Source organism: Myxine glutinosa, chromosome 9 (genome assembly GCF_964187855.1).
Source record: "Myxine glutinosa chromosome 9, kmMyxGlut1.1, whole genome shotgun sequence".
Classification (NCBI taxonomy): Eukaryota; Metazoa; Chordata; class Myxini; order Myxiniformes; family Myxinidae; genus Myxine; species Myxine glutinosa.
Window position 1 is genome coordinate 62540778 of NC_136269.1, and position 13580 is coordinate 62554357.

The 13580-nt window shown below is 46.7% G+C and overlaps 1 protein-coding gene across 2 annotated transcripts in view; it reads left to right on the plus strand.

Moving 5' to 3' along the window:
- The window catches only part of PSME4 (proteasome activator subunit 4), a gene marked incomplete in the record, with an annotated part of 199381 nt that overhangs the window by 40421 nt on the left and 145380 nt on the right, over positions 1-13580 (plus strand).

Below are 13580 nucleotides of genomic sequence, written 5' to 3' on the forward strand. Positions count from 1 at the left end.
CTGGAAGAGATCAACTTATACAAAATGGGTCGTGATGTCCGGATGTTTGTCCGTCCATCCGTCCTTTAACCTTTTGATATTTTCGCTACTCCTCCTTTATCAACCAGCTGATTGTTCTGAAGCTTGACAAATGAATACAAGACAGTAGCCCGGACAATCACTCGGGCTTCGATTTTTCGATTTCAGATCATGGGGGGCTTCCAGGAGGGTTTCCCCCAAAACAGTGGATCTCTACTCGTCACCTTATTTACCAACTAATTTCTCCAAAACTCGATACAGCCCATCCTTCTTCTTGATGGTCAACAGGATCGCTTGGTCTTAGATTTTTCGATTTCGGATCAGAGTGCCTTCCATGGGGGTTCCCGCAAATCAGCAGAGGTCTGAACTACAACTTCAAGAGATGACCGTCAGCCCACCCAGGGCTATTCTAATTTTCACATTGGCATATTTTGATAAATAAAATGTGTTATCATGATTGCTTTATTTGAGAAACAAAGATTAATTTTATTTTACAATATTAAAACGTGAAATTTCAATATTTGGTGTGACGACCTTTAATGCCAAACAGCAGATATCCATTTTGGAATGCTTTACTACAATTTCTGGAGAAATTCCATTGGGAAGTTGTTCCATGCATTCTACAATTTTTCCCATAATTCCTCTTTTGATTTTGGTGGTTTTTCATTTTTCTTCATCTCATTTTTTATTATCCTCGCAGGAGGAGATGGTATTGCATTTGGGCCTGTTTGTCTGTTTGTTTATTTGTCCGCACAGAATAAATATGATTTTCTCGGCAACCGTTGGTCCGATTGACAGGAAATTTCCACCATAGGTGCAACTGCAGAATTTTAAAATGATAATTATGACGTCATAGATCACTTGGTATGGGCGCCATTTTGGAAAAACCGAAAAATTTTGCACCTCTATCTCCAAAAGCACCGCATAGAAAAAATTGAGGCATGGCTCATTGTAAAGAACTCTCCATGGGGAATATAATATGTTAATGATGATGTCATAGGTGCCTCCATTATGACGTCATAATTCGACAAGAACAAAACTTTATCCGATCAAGATGAAATTTTTTGAGCGTCATCTAGGGATAAATTGGTGGAGGAAAAAAACTGATGACGTCATCGGTCACGTGTTTCGGCCGCCATATTTGTTTTTAACACAAAAGCCATAAAAAAAACACTGAAAACATCCTGGCGAGGGTCTGCAATCTCCATGTAAACATGGAAATTGTTTATCCACTGGAAATTAAATTAATAAAGGGTGCACCACACTCTTTTCGCATTGGCATTAAACATGTGAATTCCTGTCCAAAAATATGAGCACGAACCAATAGTGGTAGAATGTGAGGTACATCAAGCTTTGAAAGCTGGCAAATGGAAAAGCCCCAGGTGCTGATGAAATTCCAATCAAACTCTTTAAGGTAGTTGTGGAGGAAGCAATCAAAATTTTAACAGCTATTTGTACACAGAACTGCAGCCATTGTATGGCCTAAAAGGTGGAAGCAGTCATTGTTCATACTATTTCCAAAGAAAGGGGAAATCTGTTTTAGATTGGTTTGCATGTTATATTCAAACCAATATGAAACAGAAACTGTCATACTTTGGATGCAAAAGAATGTTTAAATCATCAAACCATTGCCTTGGATTCACATGCTAGGAAGATATTACTAAAGATCATTCAACGCAGAATAGAAGACTTCATTACGTGAGAAATGCCTGTTGAGCAAGCACATTTCTTAAAAGGAAGAGGTACTTGATATAAAATCGCAAATCTGAGTATAACATGAAAAAAGCAAGGGAATATCAAAGAAAGGTCTATCTCTGTTTTATTCGAGTAGATCACTAGCAGAGTCCCCACCCTCTGGGTGTTTATTGTTTAGGTCTAAAATAAAGGGAGTCAAGGGACTTAAAGCACGTAAAGGTGTAGAGGTTCTGTTGGGTCTGAAGGTTCTCGGAGTTGTTACGGATTCGTCACTTCCGTTGTTGTGGTTTTCATCCACTTGAAACATTTCTGGGTCCATGTATTATTCTTATTGTTGTTTGAGGGAAATAGCAATTATTATTGTCAAAAGGTAAAAAGGTTAATGTTTAAATGAAACAGGAACCGGACGGCGACGAAGAGGAAGAGGAGAGAAAAGAAGGCGGAGCGAGTGAGTCGGACAAGAAGGAGCCGAGCTACTTGCGGTCTGGAGCGAACGTTGACGAGCAAGAGTCACGAGTGAACTTTTGGGTTCCCGGGAGAGGGATTCCTGCGACAGAGTTGTCATCGCTGTGACCGATCAACCTGCGTGTCAGGTTTTTGGCGGTGGATTCCGAGGAGAATTATCGTCGGGCCGTTACGTCTCAAGAATGGGTCGTCAGCCATTTTGACTCGCGTGCCGAGCAAGGTTTCTTTGCTTCGTCAGCCGTTTTCACCGCTTTCAGACGTGTGTGTGTGTGTGTGTGTGTGTGTGTGTGTGTGTGTGTGTGTGTGTGTGTGTGCGTGTGTGTGTGTGCGTGCGTGTGTGTGCGTGCGTGTGCGTGCGTGCGCGCGTGCGTGCGCGCGCACCGTGGCTTTTGAAGATTAATTTGCGGTTCGCCGACTGTGAGCCGTGAAAGTCCAAACCCGAGGGTGTGATCTCTCAGTCGCCTGGAGGGCGCCGTTGGATATCCCAGTCGCCTTGAGGGCGCCTTTGTGCATCTGTGGCTGTGTGACTGTACTTGCCATCCGAACAGGATTCTGGTCTCGATCGGACATCGTTCGGTCGATCGCTGGAGCGGATCGACTCTGGCTTGAAGCCGGGGAATAAGAGACATTGGGGATGTTCTCGTTTCACTCACTTGGAGCACAGTGAGTTCTATATTACAAAACTGATGGTACCATCATAGGACATATTGATTGTACTATTGAATACTATTATTGTTGTACTGTTATTCTTGTGTGATCTTAATACAATATTTGTTTGTGAGTAACAATTGGGGTGGCCTCTCCATTGATCTTTGACATACAGAATAACACATTTTTCTGCCGTGACTCCTCTCGGGGCTCGGAGGTATACCGTGACCAGGGGGTCGGGGAGGAGCACGTAACAGTCTATAGGGTATAAAATGTTTAAAGGGTGAAGGGTTCTAACGGTGTTTAAAGTGTCAAAAGGGTCTTCAAGAAAAAATTGGTGTGAGGAGTCTATAGAGTCTGAGGGGTCTGTGGTATCTTATGGTTGTGAAGGATCTAACTGGGTTTTGAGGGTTCTAGAAGGTCTTAGGGGTCCAAGCATTTGAAATGTTTTATCGGGTCGTCGTGGTCTTAGGGGTCTAAGGGTTCTATAGAGTTTACAAGATTTTAGGGGTATTAAATGTCGAAGGGTTCTTAAGAGGTATTCGGTGTGTTAGGGGTGTTAAAGGTGTTGTTTGTCTTGGGGAGTTTTAGGAGTATTGGTGGTCTTGAGGTTTTTGGGGGTCTTAAGGGTCTTTGGGTCTTATGGATCTAGAGTCATTGGGGTTTAAAATGGTCTCAATAGGTCAAAAGGCCTAAAGTGACTAAAAAGGGTGTAGAAACGTATAGTGAGTGCAAGGAAGTACGCACTACATAGAGGGGTCTAAGACTCCAAGGGGTCTAAAGGATGTAAATGTCTAAACTGCATTTAAAGGGGTTTTTTTTTTTTTTTTTTTTGTATATAAGATCGAGGCTCGTGAAAGAGCGAAAATCCATCTTCGAAGGGTTTTATCGAAGGGTTTTAAAGGGTTCGAAGGGTTTTAAAATCGGGTCGCAAAATCGAAGGGTTTTAAAGGGTCTTCAAAGATCTAAGAGGTCTCAGCAGTCTAGAGGGTCAAAAGGTTTAAAAGGTACTTGTTCCAATAGTACCTAATTGATAGACGTACGCGTAGATGGTGTGCAACTGACATTCAGAGACGTATACCAAGGCTTCACACGTGTGTGTGTGTGTGTGTGTGTGTGTGTGTATATATATATATATATATATATATATATATATATATATATATATATATATATATATATATATATATATATATAAACAAACCACCTTTAGAGGCCATTTTTCCCCGCAAAGCGGGGGTTGGCCTTTTACGGGCACCGTATATATATATATATATATATATATATATATATATATATATATATATGTATATATATTTGGCGTATATATATATATATATATATATATATATATATTGTTACGGACACGACTTAGATGTTATGATGGGCCGAGCGGAATGGCCGCCGTGTTCGCACAAGTTACCCGATTATACTCGAACGTTGGCCGAGTCGCGCTATGCTAAATCAATTACGGAAAGGACACAACGGCTGGATTCAAATGACACGACACCAGGGGTACGGTTCTCAAGACCTCCGGAGGAGGTTATAATATTGCGGAAGGTTAGATTACAGGGATGAGAGAGACAGCATAGGAAGATAGGCACTTAGACACACTTATCTTATTCCCGACAGACCACAGATAAACGGGACAAAAACTGACTCACACGGGGATTGATGGCAAGGAGGGGCAGGTATTCGATGGCTCAAGGTGCACCTTGGCTCAGGGGCAAAATCGACCCGGTCCGGTCCAAAGATGCGGGGAGGTCGCTCAGCGCTCGGAGGTCGCGACTTGTCTTTCCAAGCTGGGGGCGCATCTGACCTCACGTCCGGTAAGTGGCTGCGCATATCCGGCGGGGAGTGACACGCCCTCGGCTCGTTAGCTCCGCCCCAGATGGAATCGGCCCGCCGCTTCTCACTGGCTGCGGGGGGTTACCGGGCTCCGCCCCTGACGAGGAGCTGACAGCCAGCCCCTTCGTGGTAACCCCGTGGAGCGCATGGGCAATGGCGGCTAACCAAGCCGGAGTGAGGACGCACACCCCCGCGCCGCGCCGCGCCGCCCCCCTCTGTTGTTGTAGTTGTTGTTGTTGTTGTTTCATGGGGAAGATGGGAGGAGGTATGGGGAGGTCCTAAACTCACTACTGGTGCCATACAATCACATTCTGGTGCAACGAAGAGTCAGAATTAATGGAAACGAGTCCTTAACTGACATAGACTAAGAATAACTAGCAAGATGTCCGAAAGTTGTCTACGTGAGATGCGGTGGACCTGGGTACGACATTTAATGGGGGAAAAAGGGGAAGGTCGGTTCTACAGAGTGTTGTTTACAGACAATGGGACTAGGGAATGGGGGATTGGGGATAGTTGGGGAGTATTGGGGAAATAGGGGAATATTTACAAGCGGATATGGAGGCCAAATCCCATATCCGCAACATTGCACCCTTCTCTACCCTCGGGGCGTCCCGACCCGATAAATTTTTACCTATTTTAGTGTGGCACTCAGATGTAGTTCCCTCTACTATTAACTCTACCCTGAGTGCGACAGTTTTACAGATATTCACAAATGAGTAAATATGTCCCCCTGCGACGTTGCACCCTTCTCCTCACAGAAACACACCCACAGGATAACCGAATCGCGGAAAGAATTCGCAAACTAAACATACAGCCGGTAGGGAGCATTATTTACACAAGACTACGCTGATATTTACACTACGATCCAGGACCTGTTTTTGGAGGAACACATGCAGATGTTATGCATAGAGAGAGCACGCATGCCAGCATCGATACACCAACCCACGAGTGCTCTGTGGCCTTACGGCCTTTAATAATGTGCAGAGCACCCCTTCCAAGCACCAAAAGCACCACCCCAGCACCAATCGGTGCAGTCACCATTGTTCATTAAAATAAAAACAACAACCCCTAACCCTGCAGGTGTCTCTTGCTCTTCGTGTGGTGCACTTGGCCTTCTTGCTTCCCTAGAAATAAAGAAAGGCGCCAACCGCGTCCATTTCTTTATTGTGGCCGTCAGGGGGCCAACTATTAGTGGTTCACCTGTTTGGCATAGGTGCCACGTTGACCCAGAGGTCCATCAATGGGTGGTGCTTGGCCGCAAAAGAACTGCGGTCCATGGTGGGCGGCCACAAACATTGCGGTCCATATGGTGTATCGATCCAGGCAGCAAGCAGCGAAAGTGCAGGCCCACAACTGCGGAGCCAGCCCCTCTCTCTCCTCTCTCTCTGCCCCAAAGCCAGATCCTCGGAGGTGGGAGACAAAAGAAAAGACAAGTGAGTAAGGTGGTAAGGGCGCAAAAGTGCACGCAATGTAAGGTAATGCACACTGGGGGCACATGGGAACCAGGTGAGACAGGTACGTTCCTACCGTACGCCCCCCCCCCCCAACCAGGTAACCTACATGGCCCCTCCCTTACCCCTTACTGTATCCACAAAACACAACACTACCCATAAACATCTACTTTACAAATCAACAAACGTCCCTACTGTCTTCCCCGTTCCTCCCATATACCAAATTCGTCTTCTCTCCCTCCTAACCAATCAAATTTGCTATTTTCAACTCTCATCAAAATTTGCCATCTCCAACTCAACATCATAATTTGCCATCACCAATTCATCATCAGTCCCTCCTAGGGAGGGAGAGATGGAATCACCCCAACGTCTCATCCACGTCGTGATGCGTCTCACAAATCCAACAGCAATCCTTACTTCCTGCAACACAAAACAGAGAAAACACAGGTGTGGAGTCATCATCATCACCACAGGTAAGTGGCTGCGTATGGTGTGACAGGTTCATCAATCCTAACTATTTCCTAAATGACTTTAACAACTTTACATTACCCGGGGTCTTTCTCCTGCCAAACCATTGGCCCTCTTACACTATGGGTTCTAAAAACCAATTCCCATTGACCAAACTGTGGTGCTTTTCAATTTGGGGTCTCACTCCCCCGATTCATCTCTCGGTGCCCTCGTACAATTTCTGGGCTGCGACGTGTAGCTCTCCTAGCCGGTCTACCCACCTGCACACCCCCACCACTGCAGTTGCCTCCGAGCTTACCTGCTCCTTACCCTAACCTAACTACCTGGGGAAGGCCCTCTGGCGCTCTCCCCACTCGGTGCCCTCTCTGGCACTGGGCTGCCCGATCCACACCCGGGATCCTCAGGCACCCACTCACAACTACCGGCTCCCAGAGCCCACCTGCGGCCTCACCTGGCCGACATCCTCACAGTGGTGGAGTGCCCAACCAACTACACACACTAACAGGCTACACGCCCAGCCATTTCCACAACACTAATGCACCCATCCACAATATCATTCTGCAACCGCACCACAAATGCCAATATCCAACCACAATTTACCTATACCCTCTACCTAACACTTACACTACCCGCCCCGGGTATCCGTGATGGGGGTCCACTCTTCCCCCATTCACACCTTCGCACCATGCACACCACTCCGTACCACTTACTCCAACTCTCTCCACACACCTGTACCTGCACACCTGTGCTCTCACACCTGGTGCCACCTGCACCCTTCTCTCCCCAAGCGCATTCGCTCTGATCCACAACACTCATTACTCACACACTGTTCCACGCACCTGTCCAGTTGCACACCTGTGCAATCACACCTGTTCAATTCTCACACACACGGCATCATCTCAGCTAACTACTCCCTTCTGAAACTTGCGCTTCCCAGTCGTCCCTTTAAACTATTGCGCTCCCTCGTCATTATCATCCATACTAATCTACCTGCGTCCCCACTACAGGTATCAGTCACTAACTAAACTTAACGTTACCTAATGTCAATCTCTTCTAGGGCCCTATCAATATCCTAACCCACCCGGGCTAGTTTTCACTGCCATACACCCCATAATCTATAGCTCCTTTGCCCCCACCATGGGAAGGGTGGCAGGGATGCCACCCTTACCCACCGGGCCCATCGCTCACTACCAATTTTGCACATCAAATTTCACCAAATCAAAAATTTGCCAATCACTACTCATCATCTGCCAATCATTACTGCCAATCCCTTGCCAATCATCAAATTTTGTTTTTCTCTAATTTTGGGTCCAAAACACTATCCTCATCACCCGTCTACTCACTAATACCTCTCGGTGCGCCAATTCCTGTCCAAAGCCCGGCTTCGTAAAGCCGAGCAATGAATGCGGGTTGTTTGGTGCCAGCGGCTGGATACGTCCCGCATTCGGTGCAGGGAAGGAGGTTTACCCGGGCCGAGATCCCACGCACCATCTCGGCACGGAGCCATCCCATGGCTCGATCTCGACCTGCCGGAATGCCTCAACAAAAAGTGGTCGCCATGACGACCCTTCCTATCCAGCCGCCCGCTCCGCCTAGTGGAGCACGGACGCGGCCGTTCAAAGCGAGGCCCAGCACACACCGCGGGCCCGATTCGGCTAAAAGTCGCTCTAACCTCTAACCCGGTTACCTTCGATGCCTCACCTGCATGCTTACACCCCGCAGCCCGTTCCTTGCTCACACATCCAGCCGTTTCCATGCCCCTCGTACCTTTCCTTACACACCTCGGTACACTCATTCCACTCACAGCCTTGGTCACACACCTGACCACCGTACACTTTGGCACACATTCGTTGGTCGCACACCTCACCAACACACCTCTTCGCGCCCCCTCCTCGGTCACCGCCTCTGTGACAATCACAGGTGTGCTCTCACCCGCACACCCAACCACGTGCCTCACTACCAATTCCAGCGTGCATTCCCACTCACGCTCTACCATTCCAGGTGTGCTTCCTTTCTCACCTGTCACAACCAACTCACGCTCCGTGTCACTCTTACTACTCTCACCTCCCCTCTTGACAGCGCACTCACCCTTACTCTCGACAGCGCACTCTTTCCCCATGCACCTGTCCGTCACACACCTTTCTCGCACACCCTCTCCCGTTACCTCCTCTGTAACACTCACCACAGGCGTGCACTCTTCCTTACTTTTGACAGCGCACTCTTTCCCCATGCACCTGTCCGTCACACACCTTTCGCGCACACCCTCTCCCATTACATCCTCTGTAACACTTACCACACCGCGCTTCCATGTGCTCCCTCGCACACGCGCTACTACCGACTCACTCTCGCCAGCATCCTCACTCCTTGGCACGCACTTTTTCCTCACACACCCCAGAGTCGGACTTTCTCGCACACCTCCTTTTTCGCACACCAGACCGGTCGCACACTTCACCAACGGCCTCTCACGAACACCCGGGTCCATCTCGACCCCCAAGCTTCTTAAATCCCCTGGCGCATCATACGCACGACCATATTGGTCACCACTTACACCGGGTCCTCTTCCTCTTCGCTTCTCCTCCATCACCTGCGAATCCCTCATCCGGTTAATGAGCACATCATCACGATCCAAACACAGACTTTGGACCAATTCTTTTATCTCCTCTTTTATCTCTTTCTTATCCTCTCTCCGTCGCTTCTTAATTTCGCTCACCCCTTCTTCCACTTCTTCTAATTTCTGCTTCACCTCCTTTATTCCCCGGTACGTCTCCTCAAGCTCGTCCTCCCAGGCTACCTTGACCGTTTCTATGTGCGTCCTCACCTGCCGGTCCTTCGTCTCCATTACCTCTATCACCTCGTCCAACCTCGTTGTCAGTCCCTCACGTACCATCTGACATTCCCTCTTCGTCGCTATCAAGTCGTTTTTTATGTCGTTTTGTGTCGCTTTAACCCTCCTAATACCACAGTGTTCCTTTGAACCTGCTCCGTTAGTCCTTTTTGTCCCTCCGTCAGCTGTTCCACCTCTTGCGTCAGGTCCTCTATGCCCCCTTGTAACTTTACAGTCCCCTTTCTCACCTCCTTCTCCATGTGCTCCTTACAGTGCCTCACCTCCTCGCGCACTCCTCCGACCTCCTCACTCACTCCTCTTCTGATCTCCTCTCCCATCACTTGCATCTCCTGCCCAGATGCCACCCTCATCTGCTCCATTTCCTCCCTGTGAGCATCCAGTTTGGTTTCTACCCCCATTCTGACCCCCTCTATCTGCTGCCCCATTTGTTTAACTTGCCTTTCCGCTTGGTCCCTCATGTCCCTCAATTTGCCTTCCATCCTGTTTTCTAACCCCTCTAACCCCTTTTGCATCCCTTCCATTTGATTCTCTTGAGCGGCCATTGTTTTCTACCCCCATTAACCCCTCCTGTATTTCCCCTAATCTATCGTCTAATTTCCCAAATTTCTTGTCTAATCCCTTAAAATTATTGTCTAATCCCTTAAAATTATTGTCTAACTTCCCAAATTTCTTGTCTAACTCCTTAAAATTATTGTCTAACCCCTCACTGGTACCCCTCGCTTCGTCCCTCATTACCCCCATTTTGCCCTCTAATCGCTCACTATCAGCCCTCATTCCCACAATTTGGTTTCCCAACCGCTCACCCAATCGCTCAATTTGGCTCCCCATACTCATCTGTACAGCTGCCTGTAGCTGCGCAATGAGGGCCTGCATGTCAATCGGCTGCATGTTAAAGCCCGTTGATACAGCGGGCTCGGCTACCGCGCTCTCTTGCGAGGCGCCATTTTGCGCGCCCGTAACGTCGGGCGCAACGACGCTATTTTGTGCGTCTGCTACCCTCACTGCTTCGCTCTCCTCATGTCCCTCAATTTGGTCCTGGATCGACCCTGCCTCACTCTCCTCTAACGGACCCCAGCCGTCTTGGTCTGCCATAGCGCGACTTTCAAAATTCGGGTTTTTATATTTTGTAAAACACAATCAAATTTCGCCGTTATAATTTCGAGCGCGTAAAACGCGCTCCGGATCGAATCTCACTCCTCGACACCAATTGTTACCCTAATGGTACAATTGGTGTTCCAAAATTTGGGCTAAATGAATTTAGTCCCAGGTCCGAATCCGACACTCCTGACACCAATTGTTACGGACACGACTTAGATGTTATGATGGGCCGAGCGGAATGGCCGCCGTGTTCGCACAAGTTACCCGATTATACTCGAACGTTGGCCGAGTCGCGCTATGCTAAATCAATTACGGAAAGGACACAACGGCTGGATTCAAATGACACGACACCAGGGGTACGGTTCTCAAGACCTCCGGAGGAGGTTATAATATTGCGGAAGGTTAGATTACAGGGATGAGAGAGACAGCATAGGAAGATAGGCACTTAGACACACTTATCTTATTCCCGACAGACCACAGATAAACGGGACAAAAACTGACTCACACGGGGATTGATGGCAAGGAGGGGCAGGTATTCGATGGCTCAAGGTGCACCTTGGCTCAGGGGCAAAATCGACCCGGTCCGGTCCAAAGATGCGGGGAGGTCGCTCAGCGCTCGGGGGTCGCGACTTGTCTTTCCAAGCTGGGGGCGCATCTGACCTCACGTCCGGTAAGTGGCTGCGCATATCCGGCGGGGAGTAACACGCCCTCGGCTCGTTAGCTCCGCCCCAGATGGAATCGGCCCGCCGCTTCTCACTGGCTGCGGGGGGTTACCGGGCTCCGCCCCTGACGAGGAGCTGACAGCCAGCCCCTTCGTGGTAACCCCGTGGAGCGCATGGGCAATGGCGGCTAACCAAGCCGGAGTGAGGACGCACACCCCCGCGCCGCGCCGCGCCGCCCCCCTCTGTTGTTGTAGTTGTTGTTGTAGTTGTTGTTGTTGTTGTTGTTTCATGGGGAAGATGGGAGGAGGTATGGGGAGGTCCTAAACTCACTACTGGTGCCATACAATCACATTCTGGTGCAACGAAGAGTCAGAATTAATGGAAACGAGTCCTTAACTGACATAGACTAAGAATAACTAGCAAGATGTCCGAAAGTTGTCTACGTGAGATGCGGTGGACCTGGGTACGACATTTAATGGGGGAAAAAGGGGAAGGTCGGTTCTACAGAGTGTTGTTTACAGACAATGGGACTAGGGAATGGGGGATTGGGGATAGTTGGGGAGTATTGGGGAAATAGGGGAATATTTACAAGCGGATATGGAGGCCAAATCCCATATCCGCAACAATATATATATATATATATATATATATATATATATATATATATATATATATATATTATATATATTATATATATATAATATATATATATATATATATATATATATATATATATTATATATATTATATATATATACACACAGTATAATAATTTAAGCTTTCTATTGTGTTGATCATGAAACAATGTGGATTATGCTGAGAGAAATAGGGACGTCGGAGCACCTGATATGTCTGATGAGAAGCCTGTCCAGTGTCAATACTAAACAAGAAGCTGCAGTAATGATAGAGTATGGAGAGACAGCTTGGTTTTGAATCGGAAAAGGGGTTAGACGGCGTACATTCTATCCCCTTACTTGTACAAACTGTATAGTGAGTACTCGGTGAGGAAATCAAACTTGGATGTCACAGAGGCTGGTGTCTGGATTGGAGGAAGATGGATCAACAGCCTATGGTATTCTTCCGATACTACTCTGTTGGCAGAAAGTAAGGACAACTTGATAAAACTGTTGCTGACAGTGAAGAAGGAAAGTCAAAAATGCTGGTCTTTATTTAAACCTAAAAAAAAATACTAAAATATTGTCAACTGTGAAGGTCGATGTGTTCAGATTGGGAGACGATCACGTGTAAATAGTGGAAAGTTTCGTTGTCCTTGGTTCTAATATTGAAGTGAGTGGAGAATGTAGAAGATAAATTAATGGAACGTTCTCACTGGGGAGAACATCAATGTCAGGATTGACAAAGATCTGGAAAGACAATCAGATGTGACAAAGGAAACCAAGAGGAGGCTGGTGAATAATCTGGCACTTCCAGTTGCAATGTATGGATGTGAGTCATGGACAGTGAAAGGGAAAAATTGGAAGAGGATTGATAGTTTTGAAATGTAGAGTTGGAGACGAATGTAAAAAGTTTCATGGATGTAGATCTGGACCTGAACCAAAATCGAATTGATTCATCCTTGTAACACACCCAACCTGCCCACTAAGTTTCGGCCCAATCTGTTCACAAGTTTTTGAGATATCGTGCTATACATCAGTATTAGCCCTAGTACTCAGTGGTGAATATATAATCACTTAAAAATTCTATTATCCGGATCCAGATCTTCACCAAAATTGAATCATTCCATCCTTGTCACATACCTAACCTCTCCACAAAAAAAAAAATTCAAGATATCTTGTTCAAAAGCAAAACTTTGTGGATAAGTTGGGTAAGGTGACAAGAACAAGCCAATTGGATTTTGGTTGAGGATGCAGTTCTGGCCTATCAGTGGGATACAAAACATAAACTGTTCAGCCTGGTGGAGATATGCGCTCTCCTGAGTGCTATTCTCATTTGCAATTTGTTTTACATTTATTTAAGCCTTGTGGTGGAGCTTGTCCCTATATTATATGAGGAGACATCAGTGTAATTTAACATGATTTACAAGGACATTATTTTGGACAAAGACGTATGGTCTACGGGATTTGACCCTTGTTTCCCCACATCATGAGGCAGGGGTCCAGACGGGAATCTGGTATCTAACAATACCAGGCCAATCACAATTGTTTTTCTCGTATTCGTAATATCTGCCTACTTTTGTATTCACTTTATTGTCTATAACCTATATGAGCGTAAAGTTACCTTTCACCTGCCCTTGCTCCTTTCTGACACTTAACAATCTGTAACTTCCTTGGGAAATCTGACATTTAACTAAAATGTCATGTAACTGAACCAGTGTACAGTTGAAACATATTTTGATTTCTTCTACTTTGAATTTAAATGTAT